The sequence below is a fragment of the Motacilla alba genome, chromosome 8 (genome assembly GCF_015832195.1).
Source record: "Motacilla alba alba isolate MOTALB_02 chromosome 8, Motacilla_alba_V1.0_pri, whole genome shotgun sequence".
NCBI lineage: Eukaryota > Metazoa > Chordata > Aves > Passeriformes > Motacillidae > Motacilla > Motacilla alba.
This window is the reverse complement of record NC_052023.1, coordinates 20,218,197-20,239,794: the sequence shown is the minus strand read 5'-3', so window position 1 is coordinate 20,239,794 and position 21,598 is coordinate 20,218,197. Positions and strand designations below refer to the sequence as shown.

The 21,598-nt window shown below is 39.3% G+C and overlaps 1 long non-coding RNA gene across 1 annotated transcript in view; it reads left to right on the top strand.

The window, feature by feature from the left end:
* Positions 1 to 4,749: 4,749 nt before the first annotated feature.
* LOC119703925 overlaps positions 4,750 to 21,598 on the top strand; it is a 112,656-nt gene continuing 95,807 nt past the window's right edge. The window contains exons 1-5 of the long non-coding RNA XR_005257793.1: positions 4,750 to 4,822; positions 5,005 to 5,081; positions 7,575 to 7,653; positions 11,561 to 11,671; positions 18,927 to 19,048. This is a non-coding gene — a long non-coding RNA (uncharacterized LOC119703925). The remainder of the gene's footprint in view (positions 4,823 to 5,004; positions 5,082 to 7,574; positions 7,654 to 11,560; positions 11,672 to 18,926; positions 19,049 to 21,598) is intronic.

Below are 21,598 nucleotides of genomic sequence, written 5' to 3'. Positions count from 1 at the left end.
TGTAAATACACACAGAAAGTGAATATATGCAGGAACAATTTTTTGCACTCACTTAGTCAAACCTTGTTAATAGAAAGGATGGCAACCAACTATCTTTGAATTTCTGCTTTGGGCTTGGTAAGGAAAGATAGATTTTAACAAATGATGATGTGAGGGGGGAAATAGAAATGAAGATAAAAGATAAGAGAGTGAAGAGGTAGGAGAAGCGGATAAACAGAGCACTACCTGATGAGAGAGTTTAGGTCTCCCAGCAGCCTGAGTAGCAGTTCATAAGGACTAGATTATGTTTTAAATATTGCATGATGAAAGGTGTTTTGGCATTTAAGAAGCAGCTTTTGGAAATAATATTGATGTGGTACTTCATCTGTTTTCTGCAGAAATGAAATAGCTACTGATTCACTTGCACAGCATCTTCCTGCACTAGTGGGAATAGACCTCAGAAGTTAATTAGTTGGTTTTGTACTTCTCAGGAGTGGGAGAAAACTAACTGCAAGTCTCCACAGGCTACTGGTAGCTCTCCTTTCTTTAGGGATTTCTCTGATCTTTTATAGGTAGAGGACAAGCTTGGCAAAGCCAGGCATGTTTTATGGGAGTAAGAGAAATTATGGGTGTCTTGGTCAACTGAGGTTGATCTTGTGTTCCTGAATAATTTCCTATCCATGCCCCTAGATGCTGAAGTGAACTGGCAGTTCAATAACTGTTGCTGAGCTTCAACATTGCTAGTTAAAGTTTAATGTAATACTTGCTAAAATTATTAAAGCTGAGTGCAGACAGAATACATGTGTTACATTAGAAAATGTACTTGTGTATACATGTTGCTTCCTGTTCTTTGCTATGCTGCTTGTTTAATGCATATGACATTTTTAAAACAAGGAGAAAAAGTCTAGGAAAAAAAAAATCCTTGCTGGGTCCTTTTATTATGGGCCTTATATCAAATTGAGGACTGGCTATGGAGATCTTTTCTTTTAGGAAAGTGGAAGTTCCACAGGAATAGACTGAAAGGAAATCCCACTCTGCTGCTCCACTCTCATCTGCCAGAAGTTGGAGGAGGGCAGTCTGCTCACGATGATGTGTGAGTGCTCAGTGATTGTCCAAGCCAGAGACAGGAGAGACAGGCCAGCTCAGTGCTTGAAGTGATAGGAGTTATTTGGTAGGATGGCTGGTGCAATTGTCCTGTGACAGACAGCCCTGCCCACTCCCAATATGCAAAGCAGGCTAAGGAAATGGCCTGACGTGTCATCAGGAGCTGGCACAAGCAGTACACTGTGGTGACAAATGGAGCTGTTTTGGCCAGGTCTTTGCTCCTCTGTGCGAATGAGCTGTAAGTGCACACGGGGCTGGTGCTTAGTTTCCTCTCCCTCCTCATAGCTGTCTATTCCTTATTGCAAGCTCTGGTTTCAATGCACAGCTGCAAGGCAAAAAAAAATAAGCAGATTTGTGATATAAGACCAAAGTCTCATTATTTTGAGAATCTTTTCTGAGCAGTACTTGCACAAAGGTACTGTTAATTTATAATATTTTGGGAAAAGACATTAGCTGGAGAGAAGCGCTGTCAGTAAATGTATTTTTAACTTGCAGTCTTAGTCCTTTATTTTTCAGGTCTATTAAGTACTTTCCCCAAATCCCTAGTTACATAGTTCAAAGAGATGAAGCTATTGGATTATTGTCTCTTTCCTGTCAAGGAGCCTACAAAATTGTTTCTAGAGCCTGAGTGCAACCTCTGTTAAATAGAATGTTTGGTGGTGCACTTTACAGCGTATGTGCACAGTACGTGTGAAGGTAATTGTTGAAAACTACATTTTAGACAGAAGTTCTTGCCATGGTAGAAGAGTATCTTAGGTTGTAGGCAACATTTGATTTAGTTAGGTTTCCTTAGGAAAATTTTCACTTCTCTTCATCCGAGCCATCTAACTGTTCTTAAGGTTAGCAAAAAGAACTTGGCTACCAAGCAAATCCTCCTACCATCTTCTTGATCAGAGTTTCTTCCACAGAGAAGGAAACAGAACCAACACAAAATATGTGTGAATTGGAGCCATTGGTCATTGCTCAGCACTGCTTTGCACAAGGCATGGTACAAATGTCCAGCAAGAATAATCTCTCCATGGCTTTTACAAATACATAACAATAATGCATAGAAAATATATCTGTTTTCTGAACCTATATTCCTACAACGTGTCTGCAGACAAATGAAATGTGTCAGGCAATAAGCAGTAACAAGGAGTAAATCCATGCCCAATTCACAGAATTCTTTGTGTCTAATGAAAAATTTTTTTCTTTTTTTTTTTCTCCTCTCAAATCCCTTAGTTGGGCAAATAGTCTTATAAATTCAATTGGTTTACGTAAGAGAAGATACAATACCAATCAAATGTAAAGTTGAAATGTGTAAAATGTTTTAGTTCATGAATCCATGGAGAACACTTATTGCTACAGCATCAACTAATCATGAGCTCAAAGTGAGGCCTGAAGGGAGGTTCTTGGGCTAGTACTAATCAGTCAGCTTGGCAAAGATACTTCTAACTACATAGACTATTAAAGGAAATTATTAAATTTGGAGTCATGAACATTAGAGCTTTGATAGACACTTTACTAGCAAATTCCTGCATTTACTAGGCTTCCAAATTTTCAGTGAGTTTAAATAGAGATGTTACATTGCAAAGGAAATCTAAAATGTAGGAGTAATAAAATAGTTTTAATTTTTTCTCATTTGATTACAATTTCTTTTCCAGTTCTTCTTCCTCCCTGAATAGCATAAGAAAAACATTTTTTCAGATAACATTTTCCACAGATACAGAATCTGATCTTTTGATGCTGTATTAACTCCAGAAAAATTTTAGCATTGGTGTTATTGCTGAAAAGTGATCCAAAGAAATGTGAAACAGGAATTTTTTTCTCGTGATGGCTTGTCTACCATGACAACGTATAGAGGAGATGAGAACAATTTTGTTTTTTCTTTTCAAAATGAAATATCTCTCTCTGAGAACACAGAGAAAAGATTGGCTATGGCCCCAGACTTTAAATGAGAAACAAGGATGATTAATCTCTTAAAAAAAAAAAAAAAGACTCGTTCTTTGAATAACATGTTTGATTTTCAGTTAAAGAACTGTCGAATAAAAATCTAAGCACTTTCAACAATTTCAACACTATTTTGAAATTTTAACTAATCTCATGTTATGCTGGCTGTTATAATTGGATTGCCTCTCTTGAGTTTTCTAGGAAGAGCATAAGAGACAAGAATAATTTTTCTGATATGATAAAAGATATAACTGCCCTATCACATGGCTTCATCCACTTTTGTCTGCCAGCTTAGCTGTAAAAGCAAAAACTACTTTAAAAGAAAAAGCATTTTATAATATTTTGTACTTTCTTCAAGTTTTTCTTTGAGAACAATATACATCTTCAGTAAATTCCTCATCATGTTGTGTTGGGCAACCATCTGCTTATCTGGTGAGCTCTGATGAGTTGGGAATAATGCCATTTATTTCATTGGAATTTTAATTCAAATGATAAAGTCACTTGATTTTTGTATAAGTATGTTAGGGACTCATTTGATGGTCTCTTTTTGTGTTTACTGGACACATGTGCGTGACATTTTTATTAATGGTAGAATATATTATGAATTCTAGCATTATTTTACAAACTGCTCACTCCGTTGTTGTAAAGGCAAACATTAAAGGTCAGAAAATTCAATAGTAGGTGGAGTCAGAAAGATCAAGCTGTTGCTAACAATGCCCCTGGTGCCCTGAGAGTAGAACAACAGTGTGGAGAGAAATGGTAGCATGGGGCTTGGCAGCTTTGAGATCTCTGCTGGCATCCAGTGATCTTTCAGTATAGGACAATCTTTTCCCACCAATGAGCTGCCAGACAGGCTAGACATTTACAGAGGGTGGATTTGTTCTGAAGTGGTGCCAGCACAGGGTCTTTGTTTTGTTGTTTTGGTTTTTTTTAATCAATACAGTTCTGAGTAGGGATGCAGTTAAGCCAGTCTAAGAATGCCTTTAGCAGTATGTTCTGCTTTCTAAATGAATGTGACTTATAGCCACCTTATCATATAGTCTATCTACCTCAAACTATGCAGAGTTCTTCAGCAAGCCTTGAAAACAGTGTGAACTCCAGTTATCAGCTTCTAATACTGCCTCAAACATCAGTTTTGTGGCCTTTACAGTTGCACCTGGAATTTTGCCTTCCATCTTACCTCAAAAAGGCAATCACCCACAGTTATTTTGGGAGTAGAGAGCAACCAGGCAAGGAAGAGCAGGGCAAGAAAACAGAGGTCTGGTGACAAGGCCCCTGGCATTTCCTTCATCATAGCTTCTCTCCCCATCTCTAGGGTGCAGCAGAACATTCTTAATTTCTTGATGCTTGCAACAAGGAGCATTGCTCTTGAATTTGATCCTTCCAGATATTCCTCTGAACCCAAGCTTTTAGACCTGTTTATGTGAAAGATGAATCTAAATACACTGCTGTTCGGAATCAGATTTTCTACTTACTTTTCCATACCTGAAAGGGGTGAAGATACAAATCATTGCCTGAATCCACAAAAGAGCTATGCCACATGCCTAACTTTGTAGCAAGTGCGCTCCAAGAATATTAAGTGGGATAAAATATTTAATCCCAACAAGGATTAGATTAAGAAAATGCCTAGAGAATTTGAAACTCAAACAGCATGTCTATATCATGTACCTGATGCTTTCAAAAATTGCATTTTCTAAATGGCAGTCTAATCAACATGTCTACTTGGGACACTTGTCTTTTTTTTTTACACACAGCCTTGAAAATTTACCAGTGGGACGAGAAAACCAGATGGAAAGAGGTAGATGGAACAGTAAGAAGAAAATGTGGAAGGGCATCCTAGAACAAGGCATATTTTGTCCAATAGTTCTGTTTTCCTTCATTTATGTAATCTTTTCTAGTTCCAGATTCTGTTTTCATGAAATTTTAATGCTTAATGTGATTATTTACAGATGATCTTTTATTTAATTTCATGCATTTTCTTTCTCTGAAAAGGTTTATAATGGAAAGTGCTGCTGTACTCCTTTTGAAATCCTGCTTCTTCAGACTTTCCTCTTCCCATCTTGATGGAGGTATAAATGTATCTCACTGAATGTTACTTAAATAGTAATTGATCTTTGTAGCTGTAAGCCCCCTTTCTGATAGCCACCACATTTAGGGCCATTGTGAAACCTTTTTGAACTGATTATGTGATTCCAATCAGTTGTGCACTGAACTGCCCAGAGTGCCAGCTGATGGAGTAGCTGTGGTTTAGAGGTCAATTCTCATGTCGTTGACAGCAGCCACACACAGGCAGGCAGAGGCTGGTTTGGCCCTTCATGATGAATTTGGGTTATTTCTTATTTTTCTCTTTCAACTTTCATCTTTTTGTTTGAGACTGTACCTGTTCCCAGACGATTTTTATATTCAGTACAAGTTCTTGCTGCGATCATCTCACTCTGAATGTCTCTTGCTGAATGAGACTTCAGTAACAGCTATATCTTTTTACACTTTAAATGTGAATTTCAGCCTTGGTTAAGCAAGAAATTAATTCTGACCCGCCTTCTGTACCAAACCTGGCAAATGAATGACTATTAACTCTGGATTATTAAACCTCCAAAAGCTTTTCTGCAGCTTCTGGGAGCTGACCTGGAACTTCCTTTACAAAAGGGAATGAAAAGAAAATCTGAAGCTGCAGAGGATTTTTTTGGCTTTTTAAATTATTTTTTTTAGTAGGAGGAGTATGAGTGTGTATGTGCAGTGCAGTATGTAAATATCAGAATATTCTTTATTCTGGTTAATTTTTTATTTTCTCAGGTTTCTGGCAGAAAGACTGTCTACTGTCTCTCAGTCCATGGTATTTATTGTTGGCTTTCTTTGTCTGTCCTATTACTGGTAGGTTTTCAAGTTCTCCCTAAAGACAGGTTAAATGAACTGACAGTTTGCTGGTTGTGGGCAGTTTTCCCCTCAGGCTTGTGTTTAACACAGCAAACTTGTTTTTAGGGTTAGGTTTTTTTTGTTGTTGTTGTTTTTGGTTTTTGGGCTTCTTTTGTTTGTTTGTGGTTGTTTGGTTTAGGTTTCTTTTTTTTTTTTTGGCTCAGTTTTTTTCCATGTCACTCTCTGCAGCTGGAATAATTTTACATGTTCATTTTGTTTTTTTTAATGTTGGGCACATATTTAAGAGAGCAAACAAGCAAACTGGCTTCCAAAGAGAAGTAAACAGGTGTTCCACAGCCCCAAGACCTGCAGCTGGACATTCCTGCTCGCTGGGCTCAGCACCGCTATAGGCACGAGCACCTTCTTTTCTAACTGGGCCTTCTGGCTGTGTCTGCCTGGAACCAACTCCTTGGCTCTTGTGAACTGATGGTCTGTCCTGCAGGTTCTTTCCTTCTCCCACTTTGCCTCTCCAGTATTGCAAGAATTGCTGTGCTGTTCTGAGTGTAACTGGAAATACTATTTATTTTGAGGGCAGAGTAATCTACATCTAAGGTAGATGCATCCTCTATAGGCAGACTAATACAACAGTGATATTTAACAGATACCAAGATAATTGACTGATGCAATTAATTATAGACAGAAATAGGTAGAGACAAATAAAATAGATACTTCAAATCTGTCAAGCATGCTTAATACCAAGATTACTCAGCAAAGCAGAGTGGGGAATGTTTTGGGGTGTTTGAGCAGGGCTAATCTGTATTATCTAGTTGCTGTTTTATCTATTTGCTCAGCCTTTTACACAGAGATACTCTTCTCTTTATTTATTAAAAATTTGGTTATCCCTACCTAATGCTGGTACACTGTAAAACCTTCTGTATACAAGGTGAGATGGCTGTGCTGATTGAAGGCCTGAAGATTGACTGAGCTGGAGCATTCTCAAGGCTTCAAGAAAGGTTTTTACTTGACGTGCTTTCCCGCAGGAGTTCACATTTGCTGTTTTATCTCTGGGAGTGAGCTTAGTGACAGACACACACTGAGAGTCAGGGAGAAATGCCATGGGAGCTACTTAACAGCATTCAGATGCAGAGATGGCATTTGATTCCCAGGCTTCTTTGCCGCAGCCGCTTTATAAGAAATCTAAATCAGGAAACTCTACAGGGTATCAGGAAAGCAGACCTCTGATCTGTGAGCTCGCACCATTAAAAAGCAGAGTCCTGCTTCTGAAACAATAAACAAATCTAAAGGTTATTTTGGAATAGCTCCTCTTTATTTTGGTGGAGTCTGTGAAGAGGTAGAATTGCAGGTGTGTGGACACACCACCATGCGTGGTAGAACCACGAGAGTTCTCTGACAAGGTGTTAACAGGTTGTCTGACATACTCATTGTAGCTGCTTCCATTAATGTAGGAATTGCATGAGTCTAATTCCTACATGTTGTTCAGGTAAAATGTTCTGGATGTGTTTAAAAGCAAGTGCCAATCTTTTGAAACAGTTCCCAGTACCTGCATTATAGACATCAAATATTCTTTAAAGATAGCAGAGCTCAAAATATTTCTTTTGCATTTTTGTTTTTATGCATTTGCTTAAATTTATAAATATCTGGAGGTGAGTAATTGAAACTCGTCAGCAATCCTTTTTCTTTCCCTTTAGATATGTAGAGCCTGAAAAATCTGAAATACCTTGTGTGTAGACATGCTAATGTTATGTTGAAACTGCCTCTCATTCAATGGTAAGTTAATTTTTTTTGTGATCCTTTTGGTACAGTGAAATTAAGAAAGTCACCAAAAATAAACATAAAAGCAAATGACTAGATGGCAAAAGTGATAAAAATGTAAGCTCTGCAGCTGTAAGATAACACACTCTCTGATGCCAGAACTGTGAATTGCTGATGAAGTTTGAAGTATTTCCATTTTGCATAATATTTTTAAATTCTCATCTAACACAATTGATTTAAATGTGGAAACTTTGAAATACAAAGAATTAACCTCACCTTCCAGACAAGATGCTTAAGGTTAAAAATAATAGAAACATAAATCTTGTGTAAGTCTTATTAGAAAAGAAATATCTGCACTATCTGAGTTAGATTTCTTTCAACCAAAACTCCTATTCTGAAATGCTACCGTTCTGACAGTGTGACAAATTGCTGGAACAAATGCTAAATAGTTAAATGGACAAGTGATGGATGGCCTCATAAGCCTTGCAGGGCAGCCTGTGTAAGATACTAATTGGTTCTGTGGAACTGGTTTTGGTCAATAAATTCACTTGAGATTTTTTTTTTTTTTGTATATGTGTGTTAGATATCTTTAAAGAATGACAAACCACTTGCAATGTATTAGGCCACCAACAACTTTATTTTGTCTGCTCTACCATCTACCTTCTCTCAAGGATATAACCTACTAAAAATCTATTATTGATGCACTGCTGTCTCTCAAATGCTTCTGAATTATGAGTTTATTTGGAAGCCTCCAGAATTTTCTGATGCTAAAAAATGTCCACGTTAAGTTTTCCACAGTGTTTGCAATTGCTGTTTTTTTTTTTTCTCTCTCTTTCCCTGGAATAGATTCTGCCACTATTGCTCACTTTGAGCAATACATTCTATTGCAGAGAGCCTAAATATTAGTGTACTCCCCTTGTAAAAAATATTGCCAAGGTGGGTAAAGGCAATCAGACTCTGGACTTTGAGACCTGTGTTAGGAAAGAGTCAAGCTCCCAATCCTTGAACCAGACTTGGAGATAATGAAGTAGCTGCAGAGGGGTTTTCAGAATTCTCACTCTGAGTTTAGGCTCGAGCTGCTCCTTGTTCTGCAACCCCTGCACTTCTTTGAGCTTTCCCGGCTGAGCCATGGTTCATCGTGTCTGTGTGACCCTGAGCAGCCCTGTCCTGGCGGGGCTCGCAGGCTGAGCTGCAGCTTGCACTGAGCTCCAGGGGGCTGCAGGGCCAGAGGGGCTTTGCTCACTGTTGTGGCCAAGCCACAGCCCCTCCAGGCTGGTACCCCAGCCTGCCTCTGCGTCCCTGCTCGGCGCTGTCCTGGCGGGGCAGGGCTGCGATGCTGGGTGCTGGCTGAGGCAGGGATGTTGCCACAGGCAAAATCCCAGCTCTTTCACTGCTCCAAAGTCTGGAAAAGAAGCTCGTTGCTATTGTTCTGGTCCTGGATAGACCAGCTGAAGGGTTGAAAGAGCAATGCTGTTTACCAGTGATGAGTGGTTGGCTTTGGACAGCTCCCTCCCACAACCTGGCTGCTGCAAACCCCATGTGAGACTCCTGCTCTGCTCCTGCTCTGCGCAGCATTGCACAGCCCATCCTGGGACCTGCTGTCTTGACACCATCTCCAGGCATTGAAAAGACAAGCCCTGAAGCAATTGCCTTTCAAGTCCTTCAGTTCTTTGTTGAATTTGGACCTAAGTGATTTCAGTGGAAATAAGAGATGTAGAGTTTGTTCTTAGTTCCTTTTGTTTTGGGTTCTTTTTTTTTTTATTGCCTTTTTTTGTTTTTCCTCATGGGTTGGTTTATTTGTTTGTTGGGTGGATTTTTTTCTTTTTTCAAAATTTTCATTAGTGCTAAGTAGAATTTGTTTTCCATGGATGCTAAAAAAATACCCCAAGGAGAACCAAAGCCAGCCTCAATAAGCAAGCCAGGGAAACGGAAGGATTCAGATGGTTTCACAGTTTTTTCGAGATAGCAATTTCCTGTTCTATAAAGTAGAATAGGTTAATTCTAAAAGCATCAGAATTTAGAAGGCTATTCTTTGATACAAAGGAAAAATCTGAAATTAATTTAGAGTTTAAATAATGCTAAACTTGAACATACATTATGTCTTTGCTTTGCATTCTTGCTAATGTTGACATATATCAGATGTTTCATAATTTCAATATTCAATATTCTATATTTCAACTGCTGTATATTTAAACCAAATTTGACTGCTTACACTTACTAGCTACCTTAGCAGCAAACAAGATGTTTCCAGAATGATCAGTCTGTCTAACATATATAAATGTCAAGAAAACTTTCTGGGAATGAAAAAGCATGCAGCTGCTTTAACATTCAGTTATTTATTCAGTTATATTTAATATTCAGTTCAGTGCAGTGTAGTCAAGTCTTGTGGAATGCATATTTAACTGGAAGGCAAATGTATTACTTTGAGAGACTATGAAGACAAGGCTCCATAGGCTCCATGTAAAGTTTTTGGGAAGAGGTAGATGTCTCAAGGAAAACTTGATGTTTGTGACATACAACCCAGACCTGGCTCCCCAGTGCAAGAAAAACATCATTTGTCATTGTGTAAAAGCGTATTTAAGTAATTATATGACAAAACAACTAATAGTCTTTTCCTTAAATCCTAATACATGATTGGATTTTATGACCAAACAACCCCCAAAACAGGCTAACGAAAGTTCATTTTGTATCAGTTATCTGGATAGTAGCTTCCTTGTGCAGGTTACTTGACTGAGGTATGCAACAAGCTGAGCACATTTGTTGTTGATCCAAACAAGCAAGAGCTGAATTAGAAGAGTTCAGAGCTGTCCTGTTAGGGAAGCCTGCTGGATGTACAGCCATCTGAGAATCAAGGGATAACTAGAGTCTATTTTCTTACATTTAATCAGATTCTGTGGCTCCACTGAAAAGGCTCACAAGTCCCTCTGGAGAGAATTTATAATGAATATTTGAGTTTATTAATACAAAGGATTGTGACTATACACAAAACAGAACAAACAAATGTTATGCAATATCTGATACGCTGATATCTATTTATATTTGTTTCAGAACCCAAGGCTTACTTAGGATATTGAACAGTAACATTTAACTGCTGAATTGACCAAAGATGATAGACTTGAAATTTTCTGTGTCGCAAAAATAATTTTAAATAATTAACCTTTTCTTGTTTAAAGTTAATTTTGAACTTAGGACTGTATATGTTTTGTTCTGTGAAACAGAAAATGCTGCTGTAGGTAACCTATCAATCTGCCAGTGTGTCTATGCCAAGAAAAGAGACCTTGCAGCACAGAGCACTCCAGTTAATGGTTACCATGCCATAGATTGATTGTTGTGAAGCAGACTTTCAGGTTTAAATACCAACATTCTTTTGCTTGTAAATCAACTGGAAGGGAGGGTCTTATCGGCCATTTGTATATTGGAAATCTGTCCTTTGAATTCAGCTGATAAACTTAGATGTTGCTAGTGTAAAGTACATAATTTGGTGTAAGTAACTTGTAAATACTATGTGTGTCTAAAATCATGATGTGCATCCCAAAAGGCTTTCCGTTCCTTCAGAAACCTCTTAATCACCTCAGAAGGAAGGGTAAACTGTACCTTAGGTACAGTGTCCAAGGAAGCTGCTCTAAAACCTTCTCTCATTTTCTCAAAGTTCCCCAGCTAGACTTCAAAAATTAAGAGTTTACTTCCAAATAGCTTATGAAACAAACATGGAGGTGATGAGCTGATATGTTTGTCACACTCGTGTACTTAAGTAGCCATGTGTTTATAAAGTGTTGTGTCACATCTGTGGGAGACACTGCAGCTATTCGTAACTTTGACTGTAAAAATCTGCTGACCTGCTGGATTCCTTAACAGTTTCAAGTTATTGTTTAACCTTTCTGAAAGATTTTTTTTTTAAGTTTATGAAAGTATATTTTTTCAGCAACCTGAGTGTGTGATGTTAGAAGAGAAAGTAAAGAGATTGAAAGGATAAAACTGCTGAATGTCAAACTCACAAGGACCTACTGAAATTCAGGACAAAATCCAAATTCAGGTAATTTCTTAAGTTACCATCTGTTCTGTTCACAAGTATCTTTTATATACTATAAATATACCATACTGTAACAGCTTCCCAGCTGTGAAGAACCCATTTGCCTGACTATTCTTGTAATTCCTCCATAAAACTTTGGTTTTGAAGTTGGCCATCTGCCTAGATGCCAGTGCAATAGGCATTAATAAAATATAGTATGAAGGATAAATTAAAGCATCTGCTAAAATTAATATGAAAATACTCTATTTGCCATAGCAGGAAGTACAATAGCATGGAGAAACTGAGCAGTCTGAATTGGAAGTCATAATTTTGAGATATGGTGATAATGAAGGAGACACTTGGGAGCTGCTCCAGCAAGTGCTTGCATTCATACAGTGTTCAACTCTAAGCCTGTGAGAAACCCCATTCTTGGCTTATCTGCACATAAACCCAACACTAAGTGTGTTATATGACAGAAACCATTTTCACATCCTGCTACAGCTATAGAGTTATGGGAGATTCATTTTACTGCCAAGGAGAAGCCCTAGCAGGTGCAGCTTGATTGGAAAGGTAAGGCTGTTTCCCTCTTTGCCACCACCATGCTCTGTGTGTGTTCTGGGCTGCAGCTCAGAGCTGTAACCACGCAGCCCCCAAAGCTCAGTCTGGGCTGCATAGACTCCTCCTGGCAGAGAAGCCAAAGGGCAGGATTCTGTGAGCACCTGCCTCCTGCCAGACCCAAGTGATGGATTTCTGGCAGGCTGAGAGTTGCAGAAAATGAGTGTACCGTGCACTTAGTACAGGCAGCATATAGGCTCCACTTGTTGCTTGTGCTCATCCAGCAACAGGAGCCTGGCTTGGGCCAAGCAAGAAGAAAATTAGGGAGGTGATCAGTGCAAGTGCAAATCCTTTGTGAGGAGGGTGTACAGCACTGAGAGAGATTGTGGTGTATTTCTTCATCCTTAGAAGTTTTTTGGACTTGTGTTTAGTCAACACTGGGGCTGGAAACTTCCAGAAATGTGTTCCAACTGTCTTTCTCGAGACAATGCTTTTTCAGAACAAATTTCTCTCCCTAGCAGAGATCAGGACCAGGCACTTAGGAAAAAGCAAAAGATGAGACATACATATTTGTTCTCAGTATTCTACTATAATCCGGCAACAATGGGATGGGCATTTCCCAAACAGAAGGCATTTGTGTTTGTTTAATAAGTATGAAAATGTTTGGTGAAGACGCTTCAAGGCTTTTATTTTAACCTAGTAATTATTTCAGTTCTGAGATATAACAGAATTATCTTGTTTTAGAAAGGGTTTTGGTATTTAATGACAGGGTATTTTTGAGAAAAATATTATTAATTTAATTACATTTTTTTGGTGTACTCTCTCAGCTCTGCCTTCCTGCTACTTTGTGGGTAGACAGGAAAAGGTGTTCAAATTCCTGTTTGTAAGTCAGTCACTTGAATTCTTCTACAGTGTCTTGGACCTGTGTGCTCAATCTCTTAAATTGTCTGGCTCAGGAAAAACAATCTTCACTTGACCAGCTACATAGTCTTTGCCTCAGTAACTGAAATAAAGCCAGGTTGGTTTTATATAATTTCTAGCATTAAAAATGAACAGCTCTGATTCAGCCTCTTTGGAGGCTTAGCTGGGGTTTTAAGGTTTGTAACACATTCCCTGAGCACTGTTGCCAGCCCTGTATTGTTCATGTCCCATGTCCTGTACTGTGGACTTTTTAAACTGGGCACTGGTTCTAGGTTTGTCTCCAGCATGTCTCAATATCAGTCTGTTTCATTACATTATTTTAGAAATTTGCTGTGATTATTGCCTAATCACTTTGCACTCGTTTCTCGGCCTTCTGGAAGCAGGGATTAACCTTCTGTGGCATTTTTGATCTAGCCAGACGTGGAATCTGAAGGGTTTCTGCTGCTGGTAGCAGGCTTTGGATTTTGTGAAGTTTGCCTTCCTGTGGCAGACCCCAATGTGTGCCATGGCCAGCTTGGTGTCACTGTCTCCAGCAGGGATTTCCATGGGAGAAATGCCGTGTCCCGTGCAGCAGCAGAGGCTCTGTGACAAGCACTGCAGTGCCTTGGGTGCACTCGGCTGGCTGCACCTTGCCAGGTCAGTGCCTGGGCAGCTGCACAACCCCTAGCACAGAGCTGAGGGGCCTGGCTGGGCAGGGCAGGGCACAGCAGCCCCTCTGCTGAGCTATGCCAGCAGCTCATTTCATGTGGGGGCTGCTGCCAGGCCAGCTCCTGAAGCATCCTGCCCTGGAGCAGCACTGTGACACTGGGGGAGAGGGCCCTGCTCATGCTTTGCTTTACTTGCTGGCTGCTCATTCTCAGACCTCTGGCTATTCCTCTTATGCAGCTGTATGTGAAAAGTATCTCAAGGGTTTCTCTGTGTGTATTGAATCTAAAAAGAATACATCATGCTTTTAATTATGAACTGAAGGTTTCTTTTCATTTGCTTTTATCTGTGCATTTTCTTACTGGCTCCTTATCCCTTGAAAACAAACTAGGTTCCTCTGAGATGAACAGAATATTTCATGTAGGAAACATCAGTTGTGTATATTTAGTTCTGATTCTAAATATTCAGAACTTAATCAGTTCTTTACAAAAGGCATCTGGGAACTTGGTGAATACTCTGCTTACACATATACAATTAGAAGCGGGCTTTAGGAGCTATCAGATATGTAGGTATGTGTGTATGTACATATACACACACACGCATACTTATTTTTTTTAATCCTTCCCTTTTCAGCACCCTGCTTATGTACTTGATATCATCATGGTGAAAGGTTCATAGAGAAAGCTTGATAAAAAACAAGGGTGGAGACAGACAGTGGAAAAAGAAGAAGAAAAACAAACCAAAACAGTAAAAAAAAAACTGATTGAAGAAGCTGAAGATTCATATGTAAAACAGGAAAGACCACTGTGAAAAGAAGCTATATTTTATAATTTTTAATGCTGTGGATAACTTTAAAAGTTATTAGGAGAATATTCAGGTGTGTGCAGGAAGTCTTTTACCTCAGATAACATAACTTTTACTATCATTGTATATTGCAGTGGCACTCGATACCACTGCACTAGTTACGGGTCTGTGAGGAGTATTTCTGTTATAAATCTGGAGGATAATATCTCTGTCTTCTCATATTGCATCATCCTGAAACCTGACAAGTTGTCAGTGGAGAGGCAATTATTTCTACCATAACATGGAGAACATAATATAAATTTTGAAGGTATGTAGAAAATATGAAATCCATGAAAATATATGGATTTAGGAGAAAGTGATGAGTTTGTTGGGATTCTTTGTTTTAGTTTACGCCAACTATAAAATTTGCATGTTGAGACTATATAAGTGATCTTTTTCTTGCTGGTAGTCGACAATGAGGTTTAATTGCGTTTTTCAGTTTTCAAGGGTGAGGGAATGACACAGTTGAAGCCTTAAGAAAAATGGGAGAAAAAACCCAAAACAAGCCAGTGGGGCTGGTCAGAAGATACTGTTCTATCCTATGAAAGAGAGATATTATGACTTCCAGTTTGTTGTTGAGTTTGAGAGCAGCTGGTGCTAGAGGAAGAGGCTGTGTTTCCCAGCAATGACTCACTGGATCTCAGGAGCAGCAGGGAGAGCGGGTGTGAGCAGAGCCAGGAGCGGCTGGCAGGGCGGGGACACAAAGACTCCCAGCAGGATGGAGCTCATTATTTTTGCTTTGCAAACTCCCCAAAAAGTGAACGTTTTGGAAGGGTAAGACAAAGACTAGGGAGCCAAGGGAGCAGAGACAATGTTTGGAGGGGCAAAAGGAATCTGTGAAGAAGAGTGAAGGTGCCCTTCAGCTTACCTGATAATATGCCAGCTTAGAGCAGCACAATGCATCATCAGTGAAATGTATAGAAGTAGTTGTATGAACAGCATAACCAACTGAGAGTAAGTGAACTGCAAATTCAAAATTCAAAATACCCTGTATTACAGGATGCTTGTTTGTGTGAAGAAAGCCAAGTGGCCTCGGAAAAGTTAGCAACTTTTAGTTCCTTATTGTGAATTAGCTTCAGCAATGCTGATTATTGAAAATGAATAAAACAGTTTTCTTATTAAAAATCTTCAAGGTAAAAAAATTCTTTCTCTCTGCCTTGCTGTGAAATTGAATTTTAACCTTTCCTATCTGCTTCCATAAAAAAATGGAGGAAATGAACCTGTATTATGTCCCAGCAGTGCACTTATTTGGAAAGATGTGGGAGTTTGATTCACATTACCATAGTGGAGGTATCTCATTTACTGGCTTGGAGCTACAGTGCTACAGAGCTTCATAAACCTCTGCTGAGTGACTACATGTAATTCTTAGGACATGGAAGACCCAAGTTCAGTTCTCTGCTCTATTATTCTTCTCTCTCTCCTATGGCCTTACACACCTTGCCTACCCAATCGGCTCTGTATCAGTAATACTGCTGTAATATTTTTGCTTAATGTTGGTCAATAAATTAGAAATTTAACTGAGAGCTGGAGAAAGAAACTAAATTGTTCATGTCTTGTATAACTGCAGAGGGCCCCGCAGCTACTGACTAATATGGCAAGTAATTCCTAGTGTTCTAATATTCTGGTTTTAATCAGAAATATTCTGTATACTTGCACAATATATATTGCCATTCTGATAGTTTTCAGAGATACATTTAGGACCCAAATAGCTCAATCAGTATTTTTTTAGGACCCTAAATTGAAATTGCAAATAACATACAGTTCAGAGAATTTTCAAAGGAATTTGTAAAATTTGTTGTCTTTCTTAAATCAGAAGAATTAAACAGAAACATGAATCAGTAAGGAAAAAAGTCTTCATTATTTATGGATAGAACCTTAATTTTTTTTATTTTTCATCATTATACTGCTGAAGTGAGTGAGGCAGTGAAAGCAGACACCACATGGTCTGTGCTGAGTGGATAGGAAGCAGGAGCAGTTTTGGGCTGACAGATTGCAGAGCTGTGGTGATGAGGTCAGGATCATCCCTGCTCCACTGGCTTCTGTATCTGTACTCATCTTGAAATCATGAAACCATTTTCTGTGGTTCCTCTACCTTCTTCCATCAGCATTATTTCCCTGAAGAAGAGTGGTCAGCTGCTGAACAGAATGACGGGACAAAGTGTGCAGTAGTCATGAAGTCCTGTCTCAGAGAGGCCACTGGGGTTTGGGAGCACCTGGGGAAGGTGCACAAGGACGTTCATCCAAGGAGGTGCAGACACATTCAGGGAGTTGATGAATATGACAGCTGATACTTGTTTGCTTAACAGCTGGGACCTTCTTTGCTAGCTTCATCACCAGTGGAGAAGTGTTTCATACATGTGCCATGTAGTATAAACACCAGATTGCCTCCCTGCCTGCCAAATTCCCAGGACATGGGTGCCTGAGAAGTTGCTCTGAGTGCACTGAGCAATGATGATGGCATTTGCTATGTTAGCATTTGTTCATGGGGCGTGAACATGCTGAAACAGGAGTAGTGCATTAACAGCTCAGTGTCACAGTGAGGTGGCCACTGTGAGCATGATCTCACACCCTGCAGAAAGTCACACTGATCTCAATAGCACTTAAGAGAGTGCCCATCATAATTAATGAGGCTGTTAACCTCCTCCTTGGAGGATAGCTGAGGGCCACAGACTCCTTCTCATCACCCTAGCTAATAGGAAGGGAAGAGAAATAATTGCTAAATTTTGTATTTTGTGGCTATTAAGAGCTTTTGTATACTTGGCAGTTAAGCAGCTCACATCATGGATTTGCTTCCCATTGATTCATTTCCTCCAATTCCCAGATCAGTAGACTATGACCACTGAGATCTTCTGACTGCATAAACTGTTTTTTGATTGACAGTCTTTGTAATTAGCTCTTTAACCCCTGTGGCCTTCCAAGATTGCCTCTTGCCATTCCTGTATTAGTTCCCAAAAGCTTTGCTTTTGCACATATTTTATGCCCTTTTCTCCAAGGTTAGTATTTGTCAGCATTTCCTACTTTTGTAGAGATTTATTATATATGATATGCATTTAAACTCTTGAAGGTAGAATTACCTCCCCTTTCACTTCAACATTGCTTTATACTCCTGGGCTACCTGGCAATCCAAAAGAAGTCATTACCAGAATTAAGAGCTCATCCACAAATCCTTTTGTGTTTTCTCTTTTGTGAAATCCCTCTTGACAATAAAGTTGAATTCACATCATAATTTGAGTTTAAAATTCAGTTACCAAGTAGATGTTCCTAAAATTAAAATGGCTGTTGGAAAACATATTCTCTCCCTATAATTCTCAGCAGTGAAAATCTGAAAGTGAGAAAAGAGAAGAAGTGGGAAAGCTGGAACTCTGTAGCAGTAGAAACAAAGGATGCACAGCAGAAGTTTGAACTCTTTCCATTTTGGTGTGCTTACACTTCTGGTTTGAACAGTTAATTGCTCTTGTACCTTTAACCCTTTGGCAAGCATTGCTTTTAGGTGTCTATTACAACGGGGAAAATCCATTGCTTAGTATAAAAAGAGTGAGAGAAGTACTTTATTGCCTTTTATTACTGGTCTCTTTCTATACATAAAAAAGCTATACCCATTACCTAACTTAAAAACCTCTCTCACAGGGGCTTTTCAGTTAGGTTGAGCAGCAACTTCTAAGAAGTGACAATGTCCCTGTGATACCTGCTTTCTAAACAAGGCTCCTGCAGTATAGACATCCTGTTATTGACTTTGAGGGGAAGCTGTTAAGAGGGGAAAATTCTCATTCTCTTATTCTTGTATAGCTAGGAAACAAATAGAACAAGAGCTAGATGTTGGTCAGAGATGTTATGAAAAAAATAAATCAGTAGTGCTCTAACTTACATGCAGTGAAATCATACAGTCTTGTCTTGAGATGCACAAAGTGTTTCCACAGATTATTTTAGGTCCAGGAGTCTTAATATATTTTCAGGCCAGATTTAAAGGTTTTGTGCTGGGATGGTGATGGTGAATGAAAATATGGCCCAGGTATCAGACTTTATCCTATATTTACAATAATCTGGAGAAAAAAAAAACCAACAGTAAAAATAAATCCCTGTAACAAATCAGAAAAAACCCCCAAACCCACCTGCTTAATATTGTCTTTTCCTGGATTTCTGTTTTATTGTAAATCACTGTTTTTAAATTGGCAATGTATCTGACAGTTTTCCATAGAGATGTCAGTGGCTGCATGTGTGACTGATCTGTAAGAGAAATCCATGTTTAGTGTTTGGTTGAACTCCTAGATCTTGGTAAGTTGTCTTGAATTTGTGAACTTGTCTTCCATCTGTGTAGTGCATGGAGACAGACAGCAGCCTACGGAGCCAAATGGGAATTTGACTGCTGTGAGGAGTCCCTGACATGCTGATTCTTGCGCTGCCTCGTTGGCAAGACTGTGAAGAAGATACATGACCAATGTAAGAAAAAACAGATTATGACATGCATTAGGCTTTAAGTGACATAGTTTGCATAACTTCTGAGTGAGATATCCCAAAATAGGAAGACATAACTGGCTCTTACATAGCTTCTTACTTTATGATGCACATTTAGCTCAGCTGAGGAACAGGCATATAGCAGTGAAACTTCTCACTGTAGACCTAGTTTATCATCTCAGACTCTCCACAAAGGACAGCTTGGAAGTAGAGACACATTTGTGCATATGTTTACAGGTTACAGACTGCTTCCTCCTCAGGTATGTTTTGCAGGAATGATGGCACAATTAACAGAATCGGTATGTTTTCCTTTTGGACATTTCATGTTCTTAATTGAATGTGCTTCCTCAGCATATTTGTGATATTTAGGGATAGGCAAGGCTTATAGAGGTTCTGATTGCAGAAATACCCATTTTGTTGACTGTTTTTCTTTTACTAGTGTAATGGGTTGGTTTTGACATTATGGGACAGAAGATATTACATAATTTGGTCCAAAAACTGATGCCAAATCTGGGGTTTGTGAAAGTTCTTTTCTGTGCATGCTTAGGAAAGCAGTGGGGAAAGAGGGAGTGGTGGGGCGCATCACAAACCTGTGTGCACCCATTTTTATTCCTTTTTTTTATCCAGAAAAAGTCCTCTACTGCCTTGGAAAATCAAATTATTATACTGGGTTTGAACACATAAAGTGTCCATTGAAGCATATAGAGAGATTACTTGTGAGCAGTGCACACCAGATGGGGCTAAGAAAAGCAAACCTGTGTAAGCTGACGTAGATTCAGTTAACAATGGTTCATATTTTGAATGAAAAAATTTCAGAGGTATACAGACTCCCTGGACTAGTCTGTTGCCTGGGAAACTGCACTTCATAAATTAGGGTAAGGGGAATAGGTGGTTATTAGAGATGTATTTTTTTCTAATTGTTGCTGTAATTTTTACAACAAACATCCAAGCTGGGCTGTGCAATGGACTTGATCAGCCTTTTCATGTTTGTACGGCACTGATAATAAGGTTGAGACATTTTTTTGTAAGCAGTGCATGGTTGCACAGGAGGTTAAATATTAAGCAAAAATAGTTCTTTTCCAAGTCTATCAGCATATGTTTTGTAGATACAAAATCTCTTCCTCTTGTTATTGATGACTTGCTGTGTCTGCCTTAGATGCAGAATGCACCGCTGGAGGAATGGTTGAATCCCTTCCTTCCAAAGCTGGCATAATTGAAAAAGCCAAGAGAGAACAAGGATTGCTTGAACTCTTATGGCTCTAATTATTTTTTATCTTGTAGGTGTCCCCTCTTTTCTTAGCACTTGTACATTTCAAGAGCATGAGCTTAAATTTTTATAAGGGATATATAGAAAGATTTACTTAATATGTGGGAAAGCACAGAGCATCGACTTTAGAAATTGATAAAATAGAACACTTGGACTGGCCACTCCAGACACTGAGGCTTGACTTGCATATCTTTTCAAATGGGAGTTTGAAATACACCAAGAGCATGAGACCTTAAGCACATCATTTTTAACCTCATCTGAAAAGAAGAAAGCAAGATCATGCTAAAATGCTAGCCAGCACCTCCTGTTTTGGCTAAGCAATTCAACAAAACCAAATTGTTTTTGCAACCCCCAACTCCTTTGGGAGACACCAAGAGAGACACAGTTTGCATTGAGGAGAATGGAAAAAATCAGGGTGAATGTTCATTTTTCTTGAAACCATTTACTTGTAGAGAGATGTTGAAAGCTCAAGTCAAAATGAGTTTCAGACAACTTCTTCCTTCTGAAAGTGCCTCATGAGGTCGTTCTTCCAAAATCTAACTGTAAGAATGACTTTTACAAGGGCAGCCATGCTGCTGTCTGGACAACAACTGGAGCACATGCTGCCAGTCACCGCTCCCAGTCTGGAAAGTGCTGTGCATGGTCAGATCCGCTTTTCCTGTCTGCTGTCCCTTTCTTGGCTTTGGCATGTGGCTGCTGGCACTCTGGGTTTCCTTGCAGCAGGGATAGATCCCTCAGTGGCCACACCTGCCTTGCTTGGTTGTGCTGTCCTGACTGCTGCTGAGCACTGGCTTTGCTCTCTGCCCTCTCAAGAGAGCTGCAGGTTGCCCAAAAGCTACTTTTTGGGTCTGGTGTCTCCACATTTCTTTTAGCTGGGCTTTTGCTTTCAGAGGCAAAACAAACTCCTTAGCTCAAAAGGAATTTTCTTTAAAACTGAGCCTTGACGTTTGGTTTGGAATGGCAGGGAGAGAAACTGCAATGTTTATATTACTGCATATGCAGCAGGAGTCCAGACTCTTACTTCAACAAGAAGAAGCTCACTGAAAAATGAATCCTTTCTTGGTAGTAAATGCATTCTTTTCCTGGGGTTAAGCCATTCAGTAACTGTGGGCACTGATCTCTCTGTCAGGGTGTTCCGGACGTGGTCTTTCCCTAAGTGTCAAGCTACAATTGCAGAATGAATGCTTCAGTCCGTAGTAAAGATTATTTTCCAAGTCAAATGAAATTGTGGAATTGAGGAGTTGACATTGGCATAGTCTCCAAACTGT